Genomic DNA, 14,601 nt, shown 5'->3' with positions numbered 1-14,601 from the left:
CCCAGGTTGCTCCAAGCCCCATCCAACCTGACCTTGAATTCTACAACGTGGCTTAAAGATATAAAAAACATAAAATAAAATATAAAAACCGTGATGAGTTAAAGAGGAAAATGCCATGAGAATGTGTGATTTGTAATGTATGCAGATAAATTTACTCTGTCCTAAATTTTTAATTCATGAGTTTGTTAAAATAGGAAAAGGTAATTATCCTTTTAATTATAACAAAACAGTTTCCTGATTGCCATGGCAATAGTTAAATGTATTTCCTATAAATTTATTATGGTGATTGCAATAACTGTTGGCTTTAAAATTTTTTTTTCCTTTTCTTTTTAATTATAATGCACATAATTTCCCCCCCCCCACAAAGTTAAAGACCAAAAGTGAAGGTGCAGGAAGGAAGGACCCACCTCAGTAACATTTCCAGGGTAAGAACAGGATTTCCAAGAGGAAATCCGGGCTAGCTCAGGTGTTTAGTGTTCAGCCAGGATGATATTAATGCCCTGCTGGATTTCAGGGAAATCTGCTCTGAATTGGAGTATTTCATTTTATTGGACTGGAACAGTTGAAATCCAGTCCATGAACCCATTAAACATTCTCATCTCACAGGGTTTAGCTGAGCAGGGACTTAATATAAAGGAAATAACTTCATGCACATCTTGAGAAATGAGAGTAGCACTGGGAGTTTTCTGTGCTGCCCTGTTCATGGAAAAGCTCCTGCAGCCCAGCCCAGCTCTGGAGCTGCTTTTTTGGGCAGCCAGGGATGGGAGTGACTCCATAGAGACCCTGCCCAAAGCACAGGAATCCTCCTGAGGAGATCCTTTATGCCTTTACCTCCATCAAAAACAAAACCACTTCATTAAGCACCCAGGGAGTGCAAAAACGAGAGGGGGAGAAAAGTGATTTTCTTGATGAGATAAACGCAGGAGCAGTTACTCATTATCCACAGAATAATAGCACATGCTGCATGTTCCAGGGGCTCAGGCTGCAAGATGTGTCACCACTGCCATGCTCCTCTCATTTCCTGTGGATTCATCTGAAAGGCACTGATTCAGCCACTGGAATTGGCTTGTTAGACACTTTAAAAAAAAAAAAATAAAAAAAAATCCCCCCAAATCTGCAACAAAACCCTTCAAATTTGTGCACTGAAAGCAGTGCCGTGCTGGTGTGTGTTTGAATTTGAATTTGAATGGGAATGTTCAGCACTCTGAGGGGGAGATGAATAGGTGAGTGAAGAGAGAAAGAAGAGTAAATAAAAAAAAGCTCAAAGTAAAAGAAAAGGCTTGTAATAAACCTCAGTTTTGTGCACCTCTCTGGAAGCAGAACCAGCTGTCCTTTTGCTTCAGACACTTTCTCTTTTATTCACATGCTCCTCTCAGTTTTAAATTAAAATTTTAAAAAAGAGAAGAGTTTTGGGGGATACCTCATTATCTGGATTTTGGTTGTGGAAACAACTCCCAGAGCAACACTTGATATTTAGTTTATTGCCTGATGTCTGTGCAGGGGTGGGTAGGGAGAAAAACCCTTTGGATACCTTTTGCAATTTGCTGTTTTAATTAGAGTATTTTCATCTCTTGGCTGCTTGCAGATCTCCACAGCAGCACTGTGGCTGCTGGGTTATTCACTGGACCTTTGTAGGATTGATCTTCTTGCAGCTTTTCCTGTCGTGATCCTTTCATTTCTGGGAGCAGATTTGTGATCCTTTCATTTCTGGGAGCAGATTTCCAATGGGGCTTTGGATTCTTGGTAAAAGATGGAATGTAATAATGATGAAATGGAGGGGGGAGGAAGACACGGGCCTGTTATCCAGGATAATTTCACTAATAATGAAGATGAGAAGAAGATGCTAAAGATTACCAAAATCAGATCACAGAATGAGGGAACAGCCTGGGTTGGAAGGGACCCTAAAGATCATCCAGTTCCAAACCCCAGCTGGGGCAGGGACACCTTCCACGAGTCCAGCTTGCTCTGAGGGATTTTCCCACTTTCTCCCAGCACTCATTTGAATCCCTATCGAAGTAGTTAATCAACTCATTCCCAATTATAACCTGCAGAAGCATCCACATAATTAGCTGTGCTGTTGTAATCCTTTGGAAAACAAAATATGGGCATGGAGCAGGGGATGAAGTGATGTAGTAGGGAACAGCTAATTTATATTTTAATATGCAATAAGTTTAAATTGTGTATCTAATGAATTCTAATGGTATCTCTTTTTCTTAAATTTATCTTCTAAAGGCAAAAGTAAACTTTGAACTTGATACTCTAGCTAGAATTTGTTTATATTTTAGTTGTTACTTTTTAAAATTTATGGTTGTCCTCAGAAGAAGAGATTAGATTGCAAATAGATTTTCAATGTCTGCCCACTGAAAGCAGCTTTAGAGCTCAATGGACTTCAGAGAGTTCAACTCTCATGTGGTCCTGCACTGAGCATCTGCTCAGGAGAGGAATCTCCCAGGGAATTCCTCATCAAATAACTGCTAGGTCTAAACTTTGGGCAAGGTTTTGATGCCTGTAGAGTTTTGGGACTGTTGACAAATGGTGAACTGGGGGAGGCCAGAATTGTAATGCAATAAGGGGGCTCAGAATGGTGAACTGGCCCTGAGAGTTGAACGTGAACCAGGAAACATCCCAGGAAAGGGGGGATGTGGAGGTGTAGGGGAGCCATGGATGGGAACTGGTGGGGGTGGCTGGAGCAGGGATGGACAGGGAGGGATGCAGAGCAGAGATGGACAAGGAGCAGAGCAGGGATGGACAGGGAGCAGGGATGAATGGGGATCAGGGAGGCACTGGGAGCAGGAGCAGGGATGCACAGGGAGCAAAGCAGAGCAAGGATACACAGGGAGGGATGAATGGGGAGCAGGAATGGACAAGGAGCAGAGCAGGGATGAATGAGGAGCAGGGATGGACAAGGAGCAGAGCAGGGATGCACAGGGAGCAGGGAGGCACAGGGAGGGATGCACAGGGAGCAGGGATAGACAGGGAGCAGGGATGCACAGGGAGCAGGATCCGGTGGCTCTGGGGACACAAAGGATCTTCCTGGGGACACCAGGTGAGGGACAGGCTCTGCTGCAGCCCAGGAAGTCTCCAGGTCAGCTGGGAACAAGTGTGGAGTGTGTGCCTGCAGTGACACAGGCTGGGGGAGGCTGTGTACATGGCTTTTATTTCCTTTCTGTTTGATCCAGTTGCTTGGAGTTTTCCCTGTTTAATGTTACATATTCGAGGTTTATTGTGATGAAATCTGCCTTTGTTTGAGCTACCAAGGCTTTTGGTCTTCTTAAGGGAGCTCATTATGAAGAAAAATCTCAGGCAGTGGATGTCAAAGCTCTGGCTGACCCAGGAGTTTATTATACCAGGTTTAAAAAAGAGAAAAAAAGTGGTCGCAGCATGAGCTGTCCCTCCTCGTTTTGCAGGGGTTGCACAGGTACTGGAATTTCCTCCCACACAGAGAACGATCCTGTGTCTCTGTGGGCATCCTGAGCCCTTTGTTCCTGGTGACTTTCTGTCCTCTGGTGCTGGGACATCGTGGTTTCCTTCCAGTGGGAAGAGCTGCACAGATCTCCTCGGGAAACCTCGCAGTAAACCCTTTAGTAAATAAACCCTGAGCAAACATCAACACCTAATTTTCCCTCCGTGGGTGGAATGTGAGAACAAGAGCGATGAAAGCCGAGAAACAAATGAATTTCATTCTCCCAACAGCATTGTTTGCAGGGCTGTGGGGTTTTTGCTCTCTGTCTCCCTGCCTGGTGCAGATTATCTGGGAATCCCAAACTGGCTGAGGAGGATGTTCTGATGCCACATCTTCTATGGTGCAATCTCCCTGACAATTAATTCACTCTAGGGCTTCCCTCAGGCTCTGGTAATTCCCATCACCCTTTTTTTACCCAGCAGGAAATGTTGGATGCCCAGCCAGGTTTGCTCTGGAGTGGGTTTGTTACTCGAGTGTTTTCTATCCCCTTCTGCAATCAAGCTGCCCTTTGGATTCTTTTCTCCCCTCTTAATCTACATTCCATAGACAACTTCAAGTTGCTCTCTCCTGGTATTTAGCAAAGATAAATGATTTTGGAAAAGGAGTTCTCCCAGTTCAGAATAAAATTATATAAACACATGAGGTAAGATTAATAAAAGCCCCAAACTGCTGGGTGGATATTCCCATTCCTGTGTACAAGCCAGACAACATCCTCCTCCACCAGTTTCCTGGTTTGATAAATGCCTTGAGCTGATTTTAAAATGTGTAGGTTATTTTTAACCATGGTAGCAGAGCCATCTGTATTGTATCTGATGAAGTTCTGTGATAGAGCAAATTGATTTATTCTATCTCCTTACAAGTTATACTAAGCTTTATGTTATAAATAAGTTGGTTTGAAGTACATGATGTCACTGAGCTTGAAAGTCTCTAGATAAATTTGTACTTAAAGGGTTTGTGCCTTCTGTATGAATTTAAATTGGTGCAGATTGTTAAATCTCTTTTCTCTCTCTGCCTTGTGGACTGCAAACTCTCTGGGGTCACGACTGCCTCAATAGCTGTGTTTGTATGGAACACACAGGGGCCCAAAACAAGGCTGGTGCTCTTAGACATTACAGAGATAAAAATAAGAGCAGTCAAAACAAGCAGAGCCGTGCATTGGATGGCAGGATTTTCAGGAGCACTGCAAGGAGCTGGGTGCCCAAATCCTGCCCTTTGTTGGGATAAAATACAGGGAATTAACGAGGAGCTCATTTCCCTGGCTGTAGCAGGGATGATCCTCCTGCCGTGGCCAGTCTGAGGTGAGGAGGATTTGAGATTTGTGATTTCAGGGACAGACCCTGCACTTCTTCCCTTTGCCTTTCCCACCCACGGGAAAGGTGCCTGGAGCTGTGACAGGGAGAATTCATCAAATCCTGGGGAGAACACACTAAATCCCATCTTAGCTGTTTGCTTACACAACCAGCAAAAAGAAGGCAGAACTTCTGCAGGAGATGGACTGAAATCGCTGTCCCTGTGCTTAAGGGCAGGGTTTGAGAGACCAATATTGAAAATGAGATGATGCCTGATGAGAGCCGATTTTGGTGTAATTAAAAAGAAAATGAGCAATGCTTTTAAGTGAGATCTGAAGATTAAAAGTTAAAAGCTCAGTCTCCTCTATTCCTTGCTGCCAGACAGGAATTTACGTTGCATATGTGTAACAAGCCATTGCATTTTAAAAATGGAACCATAAAAAAGTTGCTGTAATTTAAAAGCAGCCAATTTACAGGGAGTACAGTTTGCAGCTCTGTCACTTGCTAATCAGTCTGTTAAACATAATAGCCATTCTTGTCTGGAGGCAGTTAATCATGTTGTGAATGCACTTATCAGCACATATTAGAAATACAATACAAGACTTTCCAGCAGAGGAATGGATGCAATTACTGCAATCAGTATACATTTAGCTACGCTCTTATGTTTTTCTTCCCAGTCCTTTTTTTCCCCCCCACCTTCTTTTTTTAAATAGTCCGACAGTGACAGGTTTTCCTCTTAGTAAAAATTATAAAGGACACACTTGAAAGTGTTGTTAAACTCTGCTCAAAGGTGACCTGTCCCACTCCATGAGAGATTTCTGCTGGTGCTGAGCCTTCCCTGGAGCCAGCAGGGTTGGGAGCTGCTGCCTTGGAGTGTTGTGATGGTTTTCAAGGCCTTTGAGCATCTCCCCCGATGGGCTGTGGTGGCATTCATTAGGTGCTGGGGAGCTGCATTTGAATTATACTAAAGGAGCTCAGCATATGGATGAATTTTTTTTTTTTTTTTTTTAATTTTTCCTGTGCTTCTCTACATCGAAATCCATAGAGATGAGGGATCTCAAAGTTTTTGAAAGGCGATATTGAAAAAAAAAAAAGCATGAAAGCTAATTGCTTCCAGCATGACTACCCAGCAGCCACGGGTGTAAATACAGCTGTCCAAAGAATGCCAGGCCTCCACAAAAATCTAAGGATTTCAGCTAAACAATTTTCCAGGGCTGAGCATATTCTTGTATGGGGAGGAAGGGAGTTGGGAGGGGGGCGGGAGAAGGGAAGAGATTATGAAATCCTGAGGAGATTCAGAAAAGAGAGGAATAAAAGCATGATTTTGTACATTCTGCTTTGCATTAACCCCTGATGTTGGGGATATTTTCTGTAGTTTAGGATGATTTGCAGCGCTTACAGGAGCCTGCCTTCTTTTTCTAGAAATCCTTTTTTTCTGTCTCTTTGTTCTTTGTGACAGCTGGTATTTTTGCTTGGATGAAATTTTTTGATAGCAGCAAGGAAAATGAAAAAGCAAAAGCACGCCCAAATTGTAATAAGGGAGCCAGTGTGACACCACATCCACCACAGCAGGGCTTTTGTCCCTGCTGACTTTGGGTCATTTTGCCATTTTGGGGTCATTGCTCAGAATCCCTGGGGAGGGGTTGGGTGAAATGTCCTGGGTGTGAGTGTTCCCAAGGTGTGTGTGCTCAGCTTGCACACTCAGCCCTCTCCATCCCAGCCTGGGAAAGGCTTCATTGCTGGGGAAACTCCTTTAAATGAGCCTTTGGCATCAGTTTTGGCTTTTACCATCTAAACCATGGGTGGGACAAGCTTCTCCCCCTTTCATTTCTAATTATTCCTTTTCATTAATGAATGAATGAACCTCACTTATTCCTCACTTATTCCTCACTCATTTGCTCAGGGTATGACCTTGGCTTTGAGCACTGTCCCAGCAGCTCCCCTTGAGCTGTCCCTGTGTTGGGAAATCATTGTCCTGGAGTGTGCCAAGGGCCTGCCTGCCCTGTGGAAAGGTCACCTGCAGATGTGATGTGGTGCTGACCTTGCTTTGGTGCCATTAAAAAAATTAATTGTGGAGTGATTTTTAAAAGGAGAAATATGAAAGCCACCCCTCTGTGTTTTGTTATTTGGAATTATCTTTGCATGTCTAGGAAAATTATGATTCATTTTTAGGACAAAAATAGCCTTTTAATGGGGTGACTTACATTGGAGCTCTTTGTTTATCTCTTGCTTTTAGTTCTGGTGTGAAGATCAGGACTTTAAGCTCCATTAGCAAAGGGTGGAGGCACAGAGACTTTCTGCAGATGTTTCTGTTCATCCACTGAATGTGGACCCTGAGCCACCCTGTGTTTGCTCAGCTGGATCAATTAATCTTGTTTATTAATTAAAACGCGTCAAACTGATGTTTCTGTGCCAGTTTCACTTTTCATGTTTTTACTGTCTGTGCGTCCCAGCAGTGAGGGAAGAGCTTAACTCGTTTGTAAAACATAATTATCAGCCTTTAGAACAGTTTTGTGCACACCACGTGTCTGCCAGGGCAGTGGGGAGGGAGGAGATCCCTTTGGGGATTTTACCATGGACATTTATTTCTTAGCACAAGTGTGAATGAGCCACAGGACACCCTGCACATTCCCTCTCCATCTCAGAGTACACTGGAGTCAAAGACAGCCAAGTCTAGTTCATTAGGTGCTTAAACTTGTTTGGAGCTGAAGAGAATGTAGGAGGAATAAAATAACTCTTGCCATGCCCCTATTTTGATTTTTTCTTTAATTATTTAATGCAGGTGGCATCACAGCAGCTTCTACAGCAGACCTATGACTTCTTAGCAAGCTGTGAAAAGAAAAATATGGACTGTTTTTTAATTTCCCATTGTCTTTGCTGTTTGGCATTTTGTTATCCAGTCATTTACACAGTCTGCCCATTGAGCAGAGGATTAAGTTCAACAGAAGTGTTGAGTGAGACTTTTTGGATGTTCAGGAGGAGAATCCCATTTGTTTTGTGTCTCCTTCAGCACCTCAGGTGTGCTCCTGTCACAGCAGGTTGGCTCCCTCCTTGCTTTCATTCAGAAATTCAGTGTGTGGGGGAATTTGCATCCCCTGATCCCCTCTGGTTGATTTTCCTCCCCAGGGAGATTGAGCTGTCAGTCGTAATTTCAGTTGTAATTTCAGATTTCAGTTGTAATTCTGAAATCAAGACAGCAACTGGATTGCAGGGAGCTTCCTCCTGGTTTTCCTTTTCTCGTGGGATTGGTGCATCCAGAGAAGTCTGATCACCTCATGCTGGTATCACCTGAAAATACTGAAGGGCCTCAGATGTCCAGGGGTCTTGCTGGAGATGTGTTCTGAGCTGCCAGGGTGTCTCCAGGTCACTTCCCCCAGGTCCCAGCTCTGCCTGGGAAGGTGAGGAAGTTGTGTGAGGGGTTGGTGAATATAAAATCCCCAGAGCCTCACCTGACTGCACATTCAGGAGCTGCCGTGTAGGATCACTCCTCCCGAGGCTCACCATAAATCTGGGACAGGCACAGATAAATTAAACTGCTGCAAGGCTCTGAAGGGAGCTCTGGGTTAAGAGTGGACTTTTTTTTTTTTTTTTTTCTGCTTCATTACCTGCAGGAAACTCAGGTGTTTGCCTGTGTGGTGGCAATATGGACAGTCCAGTGTCACCAGGGATTTCCAGGGAATATTTCCTGTCTCAGTGATGCCTCCCCCGTGTTTTCCCTGAGGTGAAGTGTTTGCTGCATTGTTTACACTCAGCTTGGCTGCAGTTCTCCATGCCTTGGGTCAGCCAGGCTCCCTGAGCTCACTCAGGTTCTTTTCAAGACCTTTGGAGAGTCTGCAGACATCTCCGTATGGGAGTTCCTGCTCTGATGCCTCTGAAAAGCCTCTTATGCCACTGAATTAATTATCTTTCATTTTCAGTCATTGCTTATTTAACAATTCATCTTCACAATATATTTCAGCTGCTTTCACAGCAATGTTGAAAACAGACCATGTGATTGTGGCATGTAAAAATGTAAGAAGTTCTCAATAGTTAAAGAAAATTTATAAGCACCATTTGGGCTGTTGATATTTATTAACTGGAGAAGTTTCAGCATAAGTCTTTCATCATAAAATCATTCTTATTTTTTAAACAACAATAGCTCCCTCTCTATTTGCATCCAAGATCAGCTGAAGCCTGGCCCCAGTTTCTCACTGGATGTGTTTGTTGTTTCCCAACAAGACGCTTCCTCCTGACAGAGAATCTTTATTTTAAGAAATACACAACACAGCAATAAAGAAGTTCTAAATAGTAGTCAGAAAAATATTCCAGTGCAATCAAAATGCTTTTTTTAAGCCTCAAAAGATTGCATGCTGTTCCCCAAATGGGGAGAGTAATGACAAAGGTACAAATGGGCTCCCAGTGCTCAGCAATGTCACCAGTGGAGCTCACCAATTACCCCATCCCAAGTTCAGCCCTAAAAGTTGTTTTGTTAAAGCTTGGCTTAAAGAGTATCTAAGGGCTCTTTTACCAGAAGCATTTCTGTGCACTGTCACAAGGGTGCAAGCAAATAAAAATAATTGAGGCAATTGTCTTGGTTGTCTCCAGGGTTGTCATGATGATGTTGATAAAATCAAATAAAGTGGAAGTTATTGCACATTGTTAGTGAGCAGCACAGTTGTGAATTGGCAGTGGAGAAGCTGAAGAGCTTAAAAGGTTTGCTCATTATCTAGATTTATTGTTTTCAGTTGTGGGGAAATGTTGGCTAAGCAAAATAACATCATAATGCCTGCTCGTGGTGGTGTGTTTGGAACAAAAATATTTTCTTGTTGTTTTTATGGCTTTTTCTGGATTATTAGAACATGCTGTGTCAATCCATACATTCTTAATGGACTTAGCAGCTTGGGTTTATCCTCTGTAGCCATTTTCTTTGCCTGTACATCTGTGAAGAGCATGAATTTTTATGGCAGCGAAAGAAAACCGAGATCAGGCACCAAAAAATATTTAGGAAAATACAGACAGCAAAGCAAGTTCTGTGTTAGTCAAACAGCAGCTTTGTGCCTTTACAGCCTCATCAGAATTATTCATGCTGGGAGAAAAGGGTTCAGGTTTTGACATCCTTTATCAAGTGTAACACAGGTGCTTCAGCTCACACAGGTGCTGGGGCTGGGAGGAAAGGCAGCACTCAGCAAGGCTCAAGTTCTTCATAATTCAAATAATGCAGATCTCCATCATTCAGAAACTTCATGCTGCCTTGGTAGGTATTTGCTTTCATTTCCTTCAGCTCAGGCTGCTAGGATCTTCATTTCCTCAGGGGGAGAAGGTCAGGACCTTTACTCTGGGCTTTTCCCTGAGAGGTCCTGGCCATCTGCTGCTTCATTTGACTTCAGCAGGAAATTAGGGTCTTGAGCATTTCCAATCAGCTTTTGAAAAGCCTCCTCTTGTAAGTGTTTGCTCTTCAGTCAACCATATTTACAGAGTTAATCCTCTCGAGATCCAAGGAGTGAGACCTTTTTTACTCAAGTATTTTATAAACTAATGTACCTTGATAATAATGTAAGGTCACTGAATTCTTATTGAATTTGGTTACAATTTGTCAGAGCAAGAATTGGCCATTATCAACCTGGAAAAGACTCTCAAGCAGCACAACACCCCCCATTTATTATTTCCCAGCACCTCATGTCTGCTCCACATTTGAGGGCATTGTTTACACTGCTGTGGCCTCATAAACAAATTGCCATTTACTGAAAACATTATTTTATGAGTGAATGGAACTCGTGATTTCCTGTAACAGCCAAGTGCAGTAATAGAAGGCTCTGACTTTTATCAGCTCAGTTGTGTCTGACCCGTGAGTGGGAGCCAGCAGAGCCTTGGGGTGGCTCTGAAATGCCCTGAAATGCCCTGAAATGCCAGCCTGCATCTCATTCTCTCCCCAGACACACAGGGCAGGCCCTTCAGCTTGCTGAGCAATGCAAATCTCTCTTAATAGTGAATAATTTTGTTTATTTAAGTAAATACAAGCCAGTTGTGCTACTGCTGCCATAACATCAGTCACTGAGTATCATTCCATTAATTCAATAATTCCACGTTGGGCTTGGACAAATTCAATTCTTTGTTCTCTCAGGGCCAGGAGATTTCCTGGTGCTGGTTAGAGCCTCTCACATCAGAGCTGTGCTGGACCCTCACAGAGATCCATTATTTTGTAAAAATGAACTGCAGCTCCATGGAACCACTTAGTGCTGCCCACGTGGATGTGGTTTTTTGGGAAAGCTCTGGCACTCAGCAACCCTTTCCTGTGCTGAGAACTCCTTTATCTGTCTGGGGCTAAAGTTGGCTTTCCTTGGAATGGATTTGCCATCCTGTGCTCAGACTCCCCTCCAGACTGGGATCCCAACCCAAGTCCCAGGCGTGGGATGAGGACTGGGCTGTTTGGGACCTGCTGTAAATGACACAGATATGAGGCCAGACAATAGGAGGTTGTGCAGAAATCTCAAGGATTTGGGCGTTCTTCCAGCCCCCAGCAGAGGCAGGAATGGGAAGGTGCACAAATAGGATTATAAATCACCATTTGAACAAGAGGACCTACTTACAGGAGTTTGTGAGAGGAAATAAATCCAAAAAGACCCATGTGTTTTTTGTTTTTTTCTCCTCTCACCAGAGAGAAAAATGTGTAATGAATGTCTCATGTCTGAAACACTGGGCTGGATTCATCAAAGGGAGTTAGTAATTACCAAATTGAGAGAATCATGAAGCGCTTTTCTAAATTTGAAAGGCTCATCAAGAATAGATCAGGAGCAGGCAAAATTAATAGTTATGAACTCATTTCCATAGAAATGGACTTATTAGCAAGCATGCCAGCTGCCTAAAATTATAAGGTCTTTTCCTTGTGCTTGCAGGAAATAATCTTTTTTTATAAAAGTAATTTTGACTTTTTATTTTTTATTGCTTCTCTAAACTAGAGTTTGGCAAAATCCTAAACCGGGTAAAAACTTTACTGGACAATAGAAATATTTAACTAAAAAAGAGAGGAAAGATATGGGAGGGAGAAGTGATTTATAGTCCCTGGATTCCATCAGACTCTCCCCACGAGTGCAAACTTATTTAAGAGAAAAATGAAATAAGTCTCCAGGAAAAGCTGCAAAATCTCGATAGGATGAAGTTTGGTTTAACGGGATTTAATGGCTGATAAGAGCATGAGTTACAGTCCTTGGCTGCTCTGTTTGTGGATTTTCCCACTGGTGGCATTTTGTCTTCAGCAGGCAGCTGCAGGTCCAGGGTGGCTACCAAGACCAAGGTTGTGACCCCCCAGGTACAAATCTGACCCAAAGCTGCAGGTTTTGCCTTGGCAGGGTGGAACACCTGCTTTTAAAAAGGGTTCCAGTGATACACTGCACAGGCAGCAGGGAAATTGAAATGCAGGTGTTGGGATGGGAATTTATCAGCTAATGGAGCTGGCAGAAGTAAATGCTGACATTTGAGGTCTTGATTATGGTTTAATTTATCTCTGGTTTTACTTTAGCAACCTCCATCAATTTCAATAGGAAAAGGCAGTGGTCTCCCACACGGTATTACAGAGGATGGTTAATAAATTGCAAGAATTATGAATGTAATACCAGTCTTTCTACCAGGAAACCTCTGTAGGATAAGAGATGAGGCAGCCAGTAGGTGAGCACTAGTCTGAACATGCAGGAAATTCACTTTTCAGGTTTTGTTGGAGTTGTAACCTGGGAAGAAGCTTAGAACAAAGAGGGTGAATTCATCCGTGGGGCACTCGGTGTCCCAGGTACCACAGCACCTGGCTTTGCTCCAAGGCTGAAGCTCTAAAGAGGACAAGAGCAGACCATAATTTCAGAGGAGATTCATTCACCTGCTGGGGACTAAGAGTGCAGAAAGCTGAATCCTGGTTTGCCAAAGCTGTGCATTCAAAAGATGGTTCAAGGCCATCTCTTCCAGCAGGAACCCAAGGGAGAAGTGGAGATTTCTTTAATCAGTATTTATGTGTCAGGTGCATAATTGGCTACTGAGACAAAGCAGAAAACCTCTGACAAACATTTGGGGTCGTTTTTGCAAGGGGTGATAAGGATTCTCTTTGGAAGCAGGATGGAGAGCTGGGAGGGCTGCTTTGTTTTAATTCACTGTTCATGCAGCTGAGCAAGGTTTGTGTTTAAGATATAAACCCATTATTGTGGTTTCTCTCTGGGTGTGTAAAAAGAAGAACAGGAAAGCAATAATTGAAGGTGTGGTGGACTGAACTCAAAGAAATGCCAGTCAGTGGGAGCCATGGAATGGGTTTGTCACTGCAGAATAACCTGACCTCTTATTTAATTTAATTAATCCTCCACTGGAGGTTCTGTTCTCAATTTGAAACCACTCCTGGATGTTTTTGTGAGTGGCAGCTTGGCCTGAACAGACTGAAGTGAAATTGCAGACCCAATAGCTAAATCCATAGTTAGTGTAAAGCTCGTATCTAAATTTCAGTTCTGTGTTGTGAGCAAATTAATTTTATGCAATTTAGATAAAACAAACTGCTGGAGGTGATACACAAAAAAATCTATGAAGCTGAGTTTATGTTTTCAACAGAAATGGTTTAATTACATCCCTATTATTATGTAATAAAATTTATCTTAAAAGGTTTTTGCTGCTTGTCTGGTTGGCCACACAAAAGATGTCTTAATAGCTTCTAGTTTTGCCTGGAGGTGGATATTATCTTCTGTCAGCATGGAAAATATTTATCCTCCAGGCATTGAAGCATATGTTTAGGTTGTTTGTTGTCAGAAAGAAAACATGAAAATCAATAATTCCTGCTCAGATTTCTTTTCCCCTTTACAATTCTCCTTCAAAAACATATGGCAAACCCAGATTCTGCCTCTGTGCATTTGGGAAGAGGAAAAGGATGTTTTGAATCTCTGTTGTGTGCAGCAGCAGCTAAAACTTCCTGTGAGCACAGCTCTTGGAAAAGCTGCTTTGGGCAAGGACACACAGATAATGAATGTACCATTGGCCCGACACACAGCAAATTCAGATTTTACCCCCAAAGTGAAGCAGAGTTGATAAAATCGTGTCCTGGCTCTGCAGTCAGAGCCTTTCCATCCCTTCCCATGCCTGTGACCTCCATCAGGTTCTGTCTGGGAGTCTGGGGCAGGAACTTGTATTCTTTGTAAATATTTGTGTGTAAACTTTGTATGATTTGTAAAACAATTCAGTTTTTGGGGGAGTTGGGATGAACCAAGGTCTGTTTTCTAAACAGATCCCTGCTGTGGATGCACCAAGTGCACTTGGTTAAATCTTGGTGTCTGTTTGCTTCTCTGTAACACGAAAACAAGATTTGTTTTTCTAACCTGAGGATTAATTATTAATATTTACATAGCTTTGAACTTGAGGAAAGTGATAAGAGTTGTTGTTGAGAAAGGAAGCAGAAGTAATTCTTAAATTCAGTTCTGAATGCTGTGCATTTACATCCATTTCTTTACTTTTAAACTTTTATTTCCAGATGAGAAATATATGATTGCCATATAATTACAAGTCTGCACCACTGACGAGGAGAATGTTGTCATGAATTGAAAATAGGGATAATCTACCCCTCATTTATTGTCATGTATAATTTCTGCAAATCCATTTTTTCACGGAGATAAAGACCAGTTTGGGTTTGAAGGACTTTTTTTTCCCCACCACAAGAGCTCATTTCTGGTAGAACATGAGGAATGGCCAAGTATTCTGTTGTTTTGCAGCATCAAAATGATAATAATGTTATATTAAATAATTTAGCAACATCTGTGCAATGCTTTTCCAAGGGTTTGTGGCTCGTTCTGTAAGTTCATTGTGATTATGGAGAATGAATGCCTGAGTTTAATGGGAAAAATGCCTCCATTTCAG

The 14,601-nt window shown here is 42.6% G+C and overlaps 1 protein-coding gene across 2 annotated transcripts in view; it reads left to right on the top strand.

Annotated features, from left to right (window-relative positions):
- TMEM132B (transmembrane protein 132B) overlaps window positions 1-14,601 on the top strand; it is a 219,211-nt gene that overhangs the window by 133,690 nt on the left and 70,920 nt on the right. The window lies entirely within an intron of this gene.

Source organism: Sturnus vulgaris, chromosome 19 (assembly GCF_052056855.1).
Source record: "Sturnus vulgaris isolate bStuVul1 chromosome 19, bStuVul1.hap1, whole genome shotgun sequence".
Lineage (NCBI taxonomy): Eukaryota > Metazoa > Chordata > Aves > Passeriformes > Sturnidae > Sturnus > Sturnus vulgaris.
This window is presented reverse-complemented; position numbering and strand designations above follow the sequence as displayed.